Below are 16,740 nucleotides of genomic sequence, written 5' to 3' on the forward strand. Positions count from 1 at the left end.
AAACAATCCAGTTCAGATAATGATATGTTTAACAGCTTAATACCTCCGCATTAAGTAAATATAACCTGTATCAGCTTTCCATTAATGGTTTCCTCCAGTCTTATGTATTGTGTCTGTGAAGAGCAGAGTGTTAGTCTAGGACTGCTGTAGCAGAAAGACGTGGACAGGATTTTGACAGCCTCGCCTTCAGTATGAACAAAATATTGAAGTTCAATTTTAGTTTTTACAATAGCAGCAGTCCTCTAGAGCTGTGGTGCACCAGCAAAACGTCTGTCTAGTTTATGATTGACACGCGCTATAAAAACACATTTTTATGCTATGCAGCAGAATTGCATGTTTTTAATTATATTGCCCTATAGATCTCGTCTATGTGCGTGTAAACCCATACCTCATTAATATTCCTAAACAAGCTTTCAGCTACTCTAACATTGCCCACTGATTATCAAGGACATGACACACACTTGATATGTGGGCTCTGAAAGCAGAGGGACTGCCCACCACTCACAGCAATTTCAAGTAATAAAAATATTGACCATATGGTGGAAAGTGGGTGTGCTGTCATTGTAATGCATTTTAATAAACTGAATTAAGACCGCAGAAGGACTGATCCGTCTTTTTCTCTCCCAATATCTATTCTGATACCTAAATTCAGTACCCATCCAATACCTGGCATATAGTCATAAATAAAACAATAATATGCATCAGTGATGCAGTGTCACTAAAAAATTAAGTTAGCGGCAGTGACTCAATGAATGAACTGTGAGGATTTAAAACTTTTCTTTGCCTTACGTCAGAATATCTTTAGATTTTGGAGTGTTTGGCAGACAAAATAAGCAATTCAATGGCATCCCTCTAGGCTTTAGGACACTGTGATCATGGGCATTTTCACTATTTCCTGGCATATTATAGACCAAATGATCAATCAAGACAATAATCATAATGTGGATTGGCCACATCCATCCAATAACTAGTTAGGTGATGGCGCTGATACTGATCCAACAAATCGAATCGGTGCATCTCGGTGGAAGGAGTTTGTAGGACATTAGCTACTGCCACTTCAGCTACCTTTCATCCCCTTTACAATTGACATTCAAAATCGGATTGCAATCACATTGTGCTTGACTACATGAAAGTACAGGTGTAAATGCACCCAAAACGCATTGAGGACGGATTATGATTAAAGCCAAACCACCTCCGGAGGTGGTAAGGGTCGCATTGTGACCACATTGAACACAAGTGAAAATGCAATTGCGTTTTCAATCCACATACAACAACTACGTGGGCGGAAATATGTACCGCTAGGGCTGTCCCGAGTACCATTTTTAGGCTCCGGAGCTTCGGTAGTAATCAACTTTTGCAAGCTCTCTCCCCCTGAACGGTGGCGTTTTGAGGCTGATGTGTCCGCGCCTCTGTGAGCCCATGCATAATGCAGCCTTCCTCTCAGCCCTTTCAGACAGAGGAAACGGAGCTCTATGTGGACACAGGAGACACATATTAATACCAGGTGTAAATGTAATCAGGTTATATCATATCTAATCTGGATACGAGATGCATTTTAATGCCAGGTGTAAAGGGGGTCTTAGTTGTCCATAGCGTATGATCCTCGTCCCCTCCTCATATTTCTAATTCTCTCTGATGTCTCCTACAAATTAGAGCCAACCATTGTTCCCAGCTGATCAGACTTAAATTCAACAGAGAGCACAATGACATCATAACGTGTAACAATAGGCCTCCTACTCTATTATACATGTAGAAGCCCCTCAGCACTCACAGCTGTGGTGTTCATATGTCTCTGTCCTGTGCCTCCGAGTCGAGCACAGATCCATCGACAGCGCAGTAGATCAGGTAACACTGGCCTGGGTGCAGTACTTATTTGTGCAAAGCAAGGTCATGGAACCACATGGATGCTGGATCAATCAGACAGAGTAATGAAGCACAACCTGCTGACATGAGGAATATTGACACCCCTATTACATCTTGGTCCGGCAGTCCTCAACGCTGCTTAAATAAATCAGGGCCAAGTAGAAGGAGGCACGTCAACTACTGAACCTAATCCTTCACCTGATAAACAGAATACAAGAAGAGCTTAATAACCACAGCATAATGGAAACGGGGCTCTTCCTGGAAATGCCGAACATCAAAATGTCACAGAATTAAATATCATTTTGGTAGCTGTGGCTGCAATAAAGTTAATTATCTGTGCTCAAAAGTTTCTGCTTAGTATTCAATACGTGAAAATAAAAGCTAAGATAACCTACTTATCATGATCTCATATATCATATAACTTGCTTTTTCCAAAACCAAATAAATCCAGTTTATGTACAGTAATATAAAACAGAGAAATTAGCAAATGCCAGTAGCTAATTAGAGCTGCAGACGATTAGTCCAACGACAGAAAATTAATCAGCAACTATTTTCCAAGCAAAAATTATTTTTTTTCCAGCATTTCAAATGTGACGCTTTGCTGTTTTTCTTTGTAATGTATGACAACAAACTCAATATCTTGAGGTTTTGGACTTTTTGTTGGACAAAACAAACAAATTGAAATCACAGTGAACTTTCAGAAATTGTAAATACCATTTTTTTTTTTTTACTATTCTTTAATATTTCATAAATTTAAGATTAATTGCGAAAATAACTGTAAGATTAATCAATAATGAAGATAATTGTTAGCTCCAGCTCTACAGCAAATGTTTGGCAATTTTGCTTGAAAAATGACTCAATCCATAATCAAAATTGCTGGTGATTCATTGTCGATTTATATATCGATTCATCAACTAGTTGTTTCAGCACATTGGAGCAAAGAAAGATCTTTTGATTAAACCTTGATTAAAGATTGCATGATTGGTTGCATACTTCATTATTATATTAAGTAATAAGCTACTTATACATCCATAGCCCAGTCATTTAATGACTCACCTGACCTCCTTGCTTTTAGTGAGTCTCCACAGCATCACAGGAAATAAATCAAATTACAGAAACTGAATTAAATATTGTAGATATTGGCCCGCAGCTCTGCAGCAGATAGAAATATCCATGCAGTTGCTTTGTCCTTGAATAAACAGTTTTTTAAAAACGCTTAAAGCACCTCAAGTGTCTTTTTTCCCAGCCAGATTTTGGTTGTATTTCTGACAATGGGGACTCAGAGGGGGGCCAGAACCAATGGCATCCTCCATTTTTAATCAATAGGAGGATTAACCTTTGCTGTCAGCGGCGCCTCTCATCGCAAAATGTGGAGTCAAGATTTAGGATTATACCTGTGAAGACATGCTTTAGCTCATTATTGGACTCAGATCTTCAGACCTGCATGACACCCCATATATCACTGGCATTAGGTTACCATTAATGACTCAGTAATCCTTCAAATCTCTCCAAAGAAATGCACCTCATCATGAGCCTTTCTGAAAATGAATGCATTTGTAGAGGTGTCTTCGGTAATGATCCTCCATATTTTTAGAGGCGAGCTCACCACTTTTCGTGCCCTCATCAAAGACTGGTCGTCTGAACATTTAGATAAGTACCACAATGGTGATTCTTATTATTTCCATATCACTCACACAGCGCTCGTAAAACTGTCTTACTGCACAGAGCTAACCACAGCACAATAATTTGACCCAAAACTAGTTTCTGCAAACGATTGATTTACTACTTGACCCCAGTGCTGAAACATTAGTTGACTGGATCGTCAGTGTTGAACTGCCATGAAGTTGAGTTAAATGATTAATTGATTATCAAAGTGGTTTCAAGTTGATCAGCTAATTTATTAAAGTGCTTCATGGTGCAGAGAGAAACAACAACAGAAAGCAGAAGACAAAGAAAAAAATAAAATAAAAATCAATGTTTACAATACACAGAGAGATAACGGGTCATTTATCCAGTAAAAATTCCAAATTTTCTCTGGTTCCAGCTTTTCAAATATAAAAAATAGCTTGTTTTGTATCATTGTTAAATGAATATCTTTGGGTTTTGGACTGTTGTATGAACAAAACAAGCAATTTGAAGAATTGACCTCAAATTTTGTAGACTTAACAATTATTCATTAAATCCAAAAGATAATCTACAATTTGATCTATAATGAAATTATTCATTAGTTCTAGAGTTTTAGTTGTTGTGACTATAAGTCCTAAACTTTAGCCGCTACTGGCTGCTAATTGATCTGAACTGTTTTCACAATTGTGCTCGAAAAAACGATATCCAAAGTTACCAATACTGCCTACTACCTATACTACTAGGAAAATGTTGATATTCCCTACGGCCTCATCTTTTTCCTCTGTCACTACGCCTTTGCATTTCCTGCATTATGTTACCCACTTGCTAGCTTGCTAAATTGTTAGCCTCTGTGGCTTCAAGACACCGACAGTAACGTTAATATTGCCGTTGCTTAGCAGCGGTGTTCTCGCGACTTAACCACTTGAACGTCAAGCATATCGTGTACACGACTTCCCATGTTGTAAACAAAGTTGCATTGTAAGGCACCAATAGCGGGGTAAACACAAGTGTAATTGTTAAAAAATGAATTATGGTCCCGTTCTATGTAGCGTGTCACAGCCATTCCAGTGAGCCAGTATGCACAATGGAACAGGGCCATAATTATTGTTATTAATTACACCTGTGTTTACCCTGCAATGACATGTCAAAATGGCTGCTGTGAAAAGGGCCAACATGTCAACCACACTCTATACTTTTTCCCAGATTAAAGTTTTCCTCAACATTTATTCATTTACTATTACAGTCAAACCTGTATGACCTTGTATTGTCTGAACGTTATAACTTTAATTTACTAAAGGTGAGGTACAAAACAGGCTAGAATAGAGATAACAATCGTGTCTACCTCTTGGAGGCATCTCTCTAAAGTTCAGCAGTAATGGCTGCCATGATTGGTGCAATCAACGGTTACTCTGTGCTCAAAATAACCTCCTGGAAGCTCGTGCTCTACTCAATCACATAAAATAGTTGTGACCATCACACTGTGACTACTCATTGATCCTCTTCTAGCCTCAAACTTGACGTAAAGATAAAACATTTTGACCCCACATCAGGACTAACCAGCTGTAGTATGTATAAAAGTGAAAAGGAATCATTAGCTCAACACCCTTAAGGGTCATTTAATTGCTGTTAAGGGTCATTTAATTGCTGTCTTGTAATTGCTTTTCCCCATGTTGTCCATGTATCTGTTTTTATTTTTTTAATTTTTTCCCACAATTATTATTTTAAGTTATTCATTGCTACTTAAAGTCATTTGTTAATACAACTAATGTTTTTTCTTCTAATCGAATTAATTATACTATCGCGGTTTTGAGATTTTATTGTTTCAATAAATTGCATTGAAGGGAAGAAATGAAACAATACATTTAAATTTAGTATTTTATTGACAACAAAAAACAATTAACATTATCTGCAGTATACATGTGAACGACTGGATACATATAGACAGGCATTAAAACTGTATAAAAGGTTAAGCTGACTCTGCATCTAAGACCTAAACATTATATACAAGCAAACATACTGAACATAAAGTGTTCACATATTAATTATGCTACAGAACTATCATCCTCATAACAATAGACACACACCAGAATGCAAACATTTATACTCCGACAGATATACGTAGACAAAAAAAAGGCACAGCTCAAACGTTTTTTATATGGGAGCACCTTATGGATTTTGTGTGTGTGTATGTGTGCGTGCGTGCGCGTGTGTGTGTGTGTGTGTGGCCTCCTTTGAGACCACCTCACATATACTGACCTATATTGACTACGGCTGCATGGCACGCCGTGAAAAAGAAATGGCTTCTCACAGTAGACTTAACATAGAATTTCTTTACATTGCAAGCTGGTTCTTCAAGGTTTGTAACCTTGATTTTAGTTCACTGTGGCCCAATGTGAGAGGTACCGGTTGAATGAACTGGAATGTGAACTTCATAGACTTGGGGTAGTTGAGATGCAGTGTATATGAAAGTCCAAACAGATGGCACATCGCTTTAGGAAGGTCTTTAATGTTGTCCATCACAACTTCTCCCTCAATGATGACCTTCAAAGAGGCTGGTCTGAGATGCAGGGAAGATGCAACCGCAGCACCTTCAGGCTCAACCTGGAGGATTCCAATCTCGATGTGGTGGAATGAGTCATCATCATCAGCATCCTTCATAAACAATATAAACATAAGATCACAATCATGACATTTCTTATTTAATAGCCATCAGTAATGTTAAGCAATGTAGCCTAGTCACAAGAAAGTCACACACATGAGGGAAGGTGTGAATTGGTTATGACTGCTGGAATAGATTACACAAACACAAAATATCACGCAACTCTGGTCCTTTTAGATACATATAAGAACGTAACAGGTTACTTACAAAGCCTGCTCTGTAGAAGTCTGTGGGGTTTTCACCAAGGACAATGGGAAGCCCTCTGAGCCCCAATGTCCGAACAGCAGTTGGCTCTGTAGTCTTTTGGGGAGTAAAATTATAACACGTTACATAGCTGGAATGACAAGAAATGAATGGTTATAAGAAAGTAGAGATGCCCTGCCGATTCCGATTTTCTTTTTTAAGAACTATAATTGACAGCATTTTTTTCACCACCGCCCCGGAACCATCCCGAAAAATTATTTTAACCGTCCCAAAGTCAGTGTACACCATCAGAAATTCTAAATGTTTTCCTTTTCCTTTGTTATTGTCATCTATAGTGGTTATTTGCATAAAAATACACAATTCAAATGATTAGGAAATAAATAAGTATTTGCTTTAATTAAAAATAATTCTTGGCATTAGCTGTGAGAAATCTAAATTGATCACACTTCTTCACATGAACCTGTAACGACAGAACATAAGAATACTTTTAGCTCAATGTTTAGCTCAATGTTTAGCTCAATGTTTAGCTCAATGTTTAGCTCAAAATGTTAATTATAACCAACTTAAAAAACTAATTTTCTCGTCCTTTGAAAGTCAGCTAGGTTACTGCAATAAATGTAAAACAATCACTCATGATGTAGCTAATGCTAATGCTAACCGTTAACACCATGTTGAATCAGTAACGTTACATTAGCACATCAGATATAGCTTAGCTGGCGTTAGCCACATGCTAACAGTGTTACAGCTCTGCTACACCGACGGCTCGACATTACCTAACGGCCGACCTTAAACGTTAACGTTATAAACTGTGAACCAACAGAAAACTGTCGGCACGTTAACACTAAGCTAACTTTAGCTAACTTTAGCTAACTTTAGCTAACCGGCGGTCACTGCAGCGGTCTTTTGGAAACGTTAATCAGTTTCCCCTGAAAGATATCAGACACACTCACCATTCCACCATGTTGCTTTCAAAACAAATCCACAGCTCTCTCAGAGTAGCCGGTCAGACAGCAGAGAGGACGGACTCTCTCCTCCTCGGTGTTAACGGTCCTTCTTCTTCCTTCACGCTCTGACGGAGCTCTGTAATCAACTCACCTTGAATTTGAAACAAGCCCCTCCCCTCCCTACAGAAACCTAACATACTAAGTTATCTCTGCTTAACATGATAACTGCACTGCAAACTTCAGCTGATTAGTGCAAAAAACGGATTTGATTTAGTAATGACACCGGTTTCTTACAAAACATGAAAGAATAAGTAATGACCACTTAAAAGTTTAATTCAAATAAAATCTGGGTTTACAGTGAAGGGGGCGGGTGGGGGGGGGGTTTCACTGCAGATGCTGAAGACGACGATATTAAATGCTAACATTACGTCAACTGCACAATTTCTTACGTTACGTTACGTCGTTATCGGACAAAAGTCAGATAGTTAGACTAAATTCATGCATAACACATAACGCTTCAAATGACACTTAACAACGCGTTTTATAGTAGTGATGTTACGTGCTGTGCCGAGGCTTCGGAGCGTGTGTCGAGTAATCCAGGAAGTTTTCCGCGATGCGCGTATCGAGGCTTGTATCGTTTTAAACCAATGACATCATTGATGACGTCCGAAGCCTCGCTGCCCGGCCGTACCGCGTGACTGGTTCAGGAAGTGGTTCAGATCGTCACTGGTTAAACCAATGACACTTTCCAGAAGTGACACAGAACACTAATATTACCCTTCCTGCCATTATTATATTATATTACACTACACTACAATACAATTATTGACCAAAGGATTGGTTTACACACATAAGATGCATTCCTCATAAAACAATTACAGTTTATTATACATGTATGTTATATACTCATAATATACTTACTAGAAAATAGACATTATATTATATATTATATAGATATAAATGGATAACACGGTAATATATATTTTTTTCATTGTTTCCAGTCATTCCCAACAGCCTTTACTGGCACAAAATACAGTATATCACAGATCACATGGTTAAGATCATATCTGCCTGTTATAAACCCTTTTCTGAACCAATTTGCTGGAAAGCTTCATGAAGCTTCAGCTCGCCATCACTACATAAAATAGTTGTGACCATCACACTGTGACTGCTACTCATTGATCCTCTTCTAGCCTCCACTTGACATAAAGATAAAACATTGAAATGGACCATTCTGCATGATGAGAACATTTACTTTTCATACTTTCAGTGTGATTTGATGCTAATACTTTTGCTCTTTCACTTTAGGTAAAACATGGACTACTTTTACTTGTTGTATACTCTTAAATTGTGCAAAACAAATAAACAAACAAGGGTGATTTTTACTGCAGATGCTCAGGATGACGCTATAACATGCTGACGTCACGTCAACTGCTCAATTTCTTACGTTACGTTACGTCGGCTACTTTCTAACATCACGTTATCGGACTAAAGTCAGATAGTTAGACTAAATTCATGACTACAAAACCCTTTAAATGACACTTAACAACGAGCTGTACATGTGGCAGAAACGTGTGTAATGTAATAAACAGTGCACTTTATTGTGACTCATTGTAAACTTCAGAGATGCTAACGGAAGTTAGCACCTGAGAAGTGAAAGAGGAAAGCAAAGAGGAAGTATTAAAGTACCTGGTGGTGAAGTCTGTCCTCTTTCATGCTCTCTGTGTCGCTGGAAGAAGTCCTGAATAATCCACACGACTCTTGTTATTAGTTTCTCTCTCTGTTGTTGTTCTTGTTGAGTAGGTAACCAGGTAACCAGGAGAAGCTTCTGGTTAGCAACGAGAGAAGCTGTCACACAATGGCGGAGCCAAGTACGGAGAGCGAGAGGACCGACACGTGCTGTTTGTTGACGTTTGTTCGCGTCCCCCTACAGGCGAGATAGAGAGGATGGTTTCGTTTTGGTGCTGCTGTCAAAATAACTACTTAACAGAGACAGAGTGAATAAGGTACTTAGGATGAGTAATAAGTACAGTTTCCTTTGGGGTTTTTTCCCAAGTATTTCTTCAATACAATATCATTATTTATATATATATATTTATATATATATATATATATATATATATATATATATATATATATATAAATATATAATTATTTATTTATTTATTTACTCTTATTTTTGTTTATTATTGTTATTTTTAGGTATTGTTAATTTTAATCCTTAGTGAATAAAGGTACTTAGGATGAGTAATAAGTACTCATATATATATATTTTTTATTTTATTTATTTATTTATTTTTAATTATTATTGTTATTTTTAGGTATTGTTAATTTTAATCCTTAGTGAATAAAGGTACTAAGGATGAGTAATAAGTACTCATATATATATTTTTTTTATTTTATTTATTTATTTATTTTTAATTATTATTGTTATTTTTAGGTATTGTTAATTTTAATACTTAGTGAATAAAGGTACTTAGGATGAGTAATAAGTACAGTTTCCTTTTTTTTATAGTATTTCTTCAATACAATATCATAATATATATATATATAAATATACTGTATATTCGAAGGTTCGAATCCGGCTTGGGGCCCTTCTGTGTGGAGTGTGCATGTTCTCCCCGTGTTAGCGTGGGTTCTCTCTGGGTACTCTGGCTTCCTCCCACAGTCCAAAGACATGCAGGTTAGGTTCATTGTTGACTCTAAATTGCCCGTAGGTGTGAGTGGGAGAGTGGATGGTTGTCTGTCTATATGTGTCAGCCCTGCGATAGGCTGACGGCCTGTCCAGGGTGTATCCCGCCTTCGCCCAATGTCAGCTGGGATCGGCTCAAGCCCCCCCGCGACCCCTAACGGGATAAGCGGTTGCAGATGATGGATGATGGATGAATATTTTTTCTTTGATGGAAGAAGTATTCAGATCCTGTACTTCCAGGATTTTCATTAAAGACCATGTCTTGATTTTGAGGGTTTCTTGACATAAAGAGGAGTTTGCATAATAAAATCGTTCACATATCACACATTTTAAAACAGATTATGATTTAGTATTCTCTACCAGAATTACACCAGTGTAGAGAAAGCTTTAAAACACAGTTTAATCCATGATATAGAAGGACATTTTACAGATTTAAAAAAAGTCTCTACTTAGTTTGGTAGGGATCAATACCACAATGTCAAAATGCTTCCTTACAAATAAAAGCCCTGAATTCAAAGTGAAATTACACATGTATAAAACATAAAATATCAATGGTTATGAATGTCGAGCCCTTGCATATATTTAGAGGACTTTGATGGATACATCCAGTTTTTTATTTCTCATCATATTTCACAGGAAAGACACTTAATCGTTTTCTTTTATTAATTATACAAAAATATACAATTTTAACCTCCTGGAGTTGGCAGCTCGCATATTTTACTTTTAACTGTTGAAGTTTTTAAAGACCCAGAAGACTAATTTGTGTCCATCTGCTGCATTTATCAGACGTCGTTATCTTCTTTTACAGCTGTCATTATTCTTCTTCTTCTTCATCTTCTACTGATTCAAATTCAAATTAATATAAGACTATTATGTAGATGGGTTTGATGAAATTTAAAGTTGCATGAGTTGTCCTTACAGGAGGAAGAAGATATTCACTGAAATTCCAAATTTAAATGTTTTGCAATATAGCAAAATATGTAACATAGAATGTGTGCAGCATACTCTGCCTCATACAGTAAGCATCCATATAAGTCTGAAGTTACTCATAGTGGAACTAAATACATAGTGACAGTGATGGGAACAAAATACATTTTCTCAAGTACCGTACTTAAGTACAATTCTGAGGTACTAAAGGCCTGCTTGAGTATTTCCATTTTATACTACTTTATACTTCTATTACGCTACTTTAAGGGAAATATTGTCGGTCTACATTTTACTCCATTAGCCAGAAACTAGCTGTAGTTACAAGTTACTTTTCAGGTTAAATTTTGCATAACAAAACATGATAAGTTCATAAAATACAAAATATGTAGGCTATTTTATTATTTAATTTATTTTATTGTGTAAACTAGTACCTCCCAACCTTTCTGACTTGTGTTTGACTCCTTATCACTTTCAGATGTCTATGAGTTGTTTGTAGTTCTTCAAAAAAGTAAAATAATTTCACCTCTTTTCTCAGATGGATTCATTAAAAAAAAAAAATGTCCAGGATGCAAGTAGGTCAAATATCCATTATTTCACAAAAAAAGAGTAAAAAAAGACAAAAACAAATTGAATACAAATTTGCATAACTTTGTTTTTATTTTTTTATGTATTTTTTAAATGTATTTATGAAAAGGGACAATGTACATTAATCAACATTCAAATAAATGTAAATGTACCTGAGTTAGCTCAGAGGTTAGTTTTCATCGGCAGTCCCTTTGCCTGATGTTATTAGGCATCCTTTAATAAAAATAATAAAAAATGTACGTACTACATTGGTAATAAAAACATGTAATTACGATAAATTAATAGTGATTATTATTAAACAATTATTTCCTTATGCATTCATGCACCAGCATTAACAAACTAATAATATTATATATAGCAATATACAGGGGCCAATACTTTTACTTTTGATACTTTGAGCACATTTTGCTGATAATACTCCTGTACTTATGTAGGAATTTGAATGCAGAGACTTTATGTGTAACGGAGTATTTTTACATATATTTATTCCACCACTGAGTTTCTGATGACAACTTTTCTCTCTAAGCCGCCGTGATAGAGCTGAGCTGAAAAGCCGGACTCTAAACATGTACCGTTTTGTGACATGTTTATCCGCGCTCCTCATTCTTCATTTTTGTTCCTGTGGCACCTTGGGCTTGGGATTTGCGAGGCTTAGTTTGTCTGCATCCTAATCTTTAACAACTAAAATAGCTCAAAGCTGATTCTTCTCACTCTCTCGCCACTTAAAGTACGCCCCTCGTCTCGTTGCGAGATGACAGCGTTAACCACCACAGTGACTTGATTTAATCATCCAAAACGCAGAGAAATAATGGACATGTAATTTTAAAGCCTCTAATATCACTTTTTCCCCCCGCTTATTAAGCAAATGAGTTCATTTTGATTTCATTTTCCCCTCACTTGTAGTCCACGCCATCTCCAACTCCGTGGCTTATTGTTACAGTTCTGATGGCTAAGCTCTCTCAGAGATGCTGGGGCATGAACAAAGCCATGATATCTAGTGAATTCTCATTACAAGGGGATTATCATATGTGCCAGCATGCATTCCACTCCCACATCATAAAGTGTTTTGGACCATTTACAGCCAATTACACCATTGCTAATGCTTTTTTTTGCGCCCACCCTTCCCCCCCAGGCCCATGATGATATTTTCTTGACACCTCAGCATGAATCTATCTTCCTTGGTTTGTTTGCATTTGATTGGACTACCTGGTAATCACTGTTTGCTCTGTCTGCTTCTTCTGTTTGACTAGACATCAGTACCTATTACAGCTCGCAGAACTAGAAGGGAGAAGCTGGTACAGTGTAAATACTGATCTGAGAGATCTATTAATGCTTAATGAGCCATTAATATTCCCGAATGAGCGCTAATCCCAGTTAACATGTCTCTCCCAGCTGGAAGACGCATCGTTACCTGGTTCACAGCAGGTTGCTTCAATTAGACGCCTACTGCACAGCCTCAGCGGCACAGTGCAGGCCAGGAGTTCTATAACGTGGATATATTCTATGGAGCACATACTGTACAGTTTTCTTTGATATTTTCAGCTACACAAGCCAAGGTTTTCTTAAAAAGAGAAGTTAAATACCAACAAGATTTTCATTTAGTCTCTTTCTCATGTGACAGCTGGGGGTTTTTCAGAGTGTTTGTAGGCATTTGGTGTTTGGTAAATCTTCTAAATTGAGACTTTATTTGTGGTTAAATACAAATTTGGGGATACATGAGTTTTGTTTTGTTTTTCTTTTGGGGGGATGAGACAGTCATTTCCTTTTTTTGTTGTTGAAGTTTGTGGTTATGGTTGAAATATGGTACGGTGCTTTTGTCAGCAGACTCTATCTGTGAATTTGTTGCAGCTTAAACTCTATAACTGGCAGTGAAAGTGGGTATGCTCGGGATTATATCCGTGGCTTTCTAGGATTGACTGGGTTTTTCTGGACCCAGAGGAAAGCTAGTAGTGCTAATAGCATGAAATAAATGGAATTTAACATAGTATTTGCAAAGCATTTAGATTGATGGTAGGCTATTTATTAATGCATCCGTGGTCTGTGGTCTATTGTACATCTATTTTGGAGGTCTTTTACATGAAAAAGATTGAGAATGCTCCCAAAATCCCAAAAGTGATGAATTTTCTAACTTCCATTTATGACCATCGCTCACTTTATGCTCCTCTGGGATGCAAGGCAAAAAGTTAAATAAATAAGTAAGTAAGTAAGTGAGTAAGTGAGTAAGGGATAATGTACAGCAGGCCGGTCATTGTTGTGAAATAAACCCTGACGTGATCGCACTGAAGGGGTTTATTTCACAACAATGACCTGCATGCTTGCTGTATATTATCCCGCTTATTACACGGCTACTAACTTAAGAAATCAATAATTTGACACAAATATGGTCCTCCAGAGTCCAATATCAGAACTGTGCCCATAGCAACAGTCTGCTATAAAGAAATAACGGACTGTAGAACGACGTGATTGACCAATCAGAATCGAGTATTCAACAAAGCCGTGTAATAAATAGTTATAATGGTATGCATATTTATAATATTTGTATTGTTCAACACAGGCCAGTTCGGTATAGGTATTAAATATATGACAATAGAATAGAAACTACTAATCAAACAACCCCTACTGTTCTTTAAATACCATATGCATCCTGTGACTATGTACATAGTGAACAGTATTTTATATTGCTTGTTGTATGTAATGTATATACTGTTTGTATTATTGTTCAGTTGCCCGGGGCTGAAAATTAGATTTGAGCTATATCTCTATATAATGCATCAGATTTATTGAAGTTTATGTTTATTATACTTGGACCCTGTCAAATAAACTTATAAATAAATAAATATATTTCATGTTCTCTTTTAGTTTTGCCCAAACTTGGGTTGTAACTATGCACAGTAAAGCACTCTGCAAATGTGAATATTTGTTGAAATACAGGTTGCACCCCTGTTTCATAAGAAGTGACTCAGTACACAAATATTTAAAAATATTGTCGGTGACTCCAGCATGACGTGAATGGTAATATGTTTCTCTCAGCATTGAGGAAATGAAAGCTGTTTACCCAAACTGCATGAATATTTTAAGGACACACTGATTTTGGGCTAATGACGGACAGCGTGCTTTCAAACGTTTGTTAAGGAGAAGTTTTCTGTCAGCTACGGGGCTTTGATGGTGAAACATCCCAGCAGAGACATGAGAAAGGAGATTACCACCACAATATAAGCTGCTGTTGACCAGAGAAAACATGTCGTTTCTCATCAACAGTGTATGTGAGAGCATTCAATATCAGCCCTCCTGCAGGCATCCAATCTCCTTCCGCGCTGCCGTCCGTCCGTCCCTCCACCAGCCCGGTTCAACTTTTCTCATTAGATTTCCCACTCTTATGCATTCCAAGTATTTTTGAAGTGCATAGTGTGTGGAATGATGCAATGCATTCAAGTGTCAAGCCTGCACAAATCTCATCATGTCCAGGGTGATTCACATATGGAAAGTTTGGTATCCTAGCAACAGCCAATAAAAGCAGGCTTTGATTGGCTACTGCCTGTCGCCATCATAACTAAAGAGTCAACAGGGCTGCCTCTCTATGAACTGATGAGAGATAACAAGCAACCAATCACTCTCACCAAACCAGAGAAATAATAGCTTTCCTTGTCTTGAATGAGAGCAGAAGTGCGTGTAATCCCTCCTCACCAAACGGGTTGATTTTTTACTCGAGCGCAGACAAAACGGACCCAATCAGGTGTCTGAGCTGGGTGGTGATTGCTGAATTAAACCATCTGACTGTCTTTCACACTCGAGGGTCACATTCACGGATTCGTCTGCCGCTGCATCTCATTGTGCCGTGATTACCAGTGTTCACTGTGAAGATGATTTCATGGCAAAATGAAAAGTCCTCTGAGCCCGAGACGCCAGGGGAGCTGAATTCATATTTTACCACTTTAGTTTCCATTTGTTGGGTGTTTACACATGTGGCACTTAATTAACGGTGAGACAATAACTTTTACAAGGAAAAGCTGTAAAGAAGCCACAGCGAGAGACAGAGAGCAAGCATAATCTGGTTATGCAGTCAAATCGGCTCTGAATTGTCTGCAGTTTTCCACCTTGAAGCTGCACTAGGAGAGATATATTCTTTATATCAAATGAAACTTTTCTTCTCAGCCAAACTATTGCTAGAGAGCAGAGAGTCCCCATGACGTCTAACTGACACTCCTCGAGGTGTTTACCCAGGTCAAATTCTTGTGGACGAAAAGTAACCACTCAAATATTAAAAAAGTTTAATTCATGTTCACTCCTGAAAAAGCAGAAATTGTGCAACCATTAAAAAGTTTGACTTGCCAATTAAATCTCGTCCCTGTGGTATTCTCTGGTAAAAAGCCATCACACACCAGCTGGCTCGGTAAACATGTGCTTTGTGGATTTCACACTGAACTGAATTTCAGCTTTTTAAAAGTTACTTCTGGCTTCTGCTGGAGCTGCCAAAGAACAAGGTTACCGTTTACTTTACATATATGTGACTTTAATTAATTCCATTAACATTACATTATATTTTATTCTATAAATATCTCATGTTAAATTGTTGAATATATTGTTATAATATGGCGATTAATTTAATAGTTTAAAAACAGATCGATTAATCATTGTAGCTCTATTTGCATCTGCCCTTTCTTAACTTCGTAACTTTCCTCTAAATATCAGTGGATATTTATACACACAGACATAGAAGCTAAAAACGATGCAGAGTGAGTAAATACATCAACTAGTTTGGTTTTGTTGTGTTTATCAGATCACATATTTGTTTGAAGGTCAAAGCACTTCAAAGACAAAAACACCAGAAATGTATCACAGTAAGAGACGGGGTGACTCTTCTGACTGCATTGTATGACGGTGTAAGATAACTTTCTTTCAGTTTACATTTGAATCAGTACTTTGAAGAACAAAAGGAAAACACGAGGCTATGTAAAGACCTAAGCCAGTTTGTTATGCTCTGTCTCTATCAAAGGGAATTATTTAAGAATATAACATGAAAGTTCGCACTTGTCTTCCTTTTCTTTTTAAATTGTTCAGATATTCCGCTCTCAATGGATCACACACCCGACTACAGATTTGACACAGTAGCAGAAGAAGAACGTCTGTTCCGGTGAGCAATTTGAAACCACACCGCAGTAATTTGACACCCTGAATGAAATCATTTTCAAGTCACCAAACACATCATTAGTATCACTTGTAATTGGGCTTATTGTATAATT

At 37.3% G+C, this 16,740-nt stretch overlaps 1 protein-coding gene across 3 annotated transcripts in view; it reads right to left on the bottom strand.

Moving 5' to 3' along the window:
- The window catches only part of enox2 (ecto-NOX disulfide-thiol exchanger 2), a 208,730-nt gene extending 199,523 nt beyond the window's left edge, over positions 1 to 9,207 (bottom strand). The window contains exon 1 of one of the 3 annotated variants that reach the window (XM_037779743.1): positions 8,986 to 9,207. The gene's annotated coding sequence lies outside the window, so the exon portion shown is untranslated. The remainder of the gene's footprint in view (positions 1 to 8,985) is intronic. The other 2 variants (XM_037779742.1, XM_037779740.1) reach the window with 2 other exon arrangements.
- Positions 9,208 to 16,740: the final 7,533 nt, after the last annotated feature.

Source organism: Sebastes umbrosus, chromosome 9, assembly GCF_015220745.1.
Source record: "Sebastes umbrosus isolate fSebUmb1 chromosome 9, fSebUmb1.pri, whole genome shotgun sequence".
In the NCBI taxonomy this organism is placed as follows: domain Eukaryota; kingdom Metazoa; phylum Chordata; class Actinopteri; order Perciformes; family Sebastidae; genus Sebastes; species Sebastes umbrosus.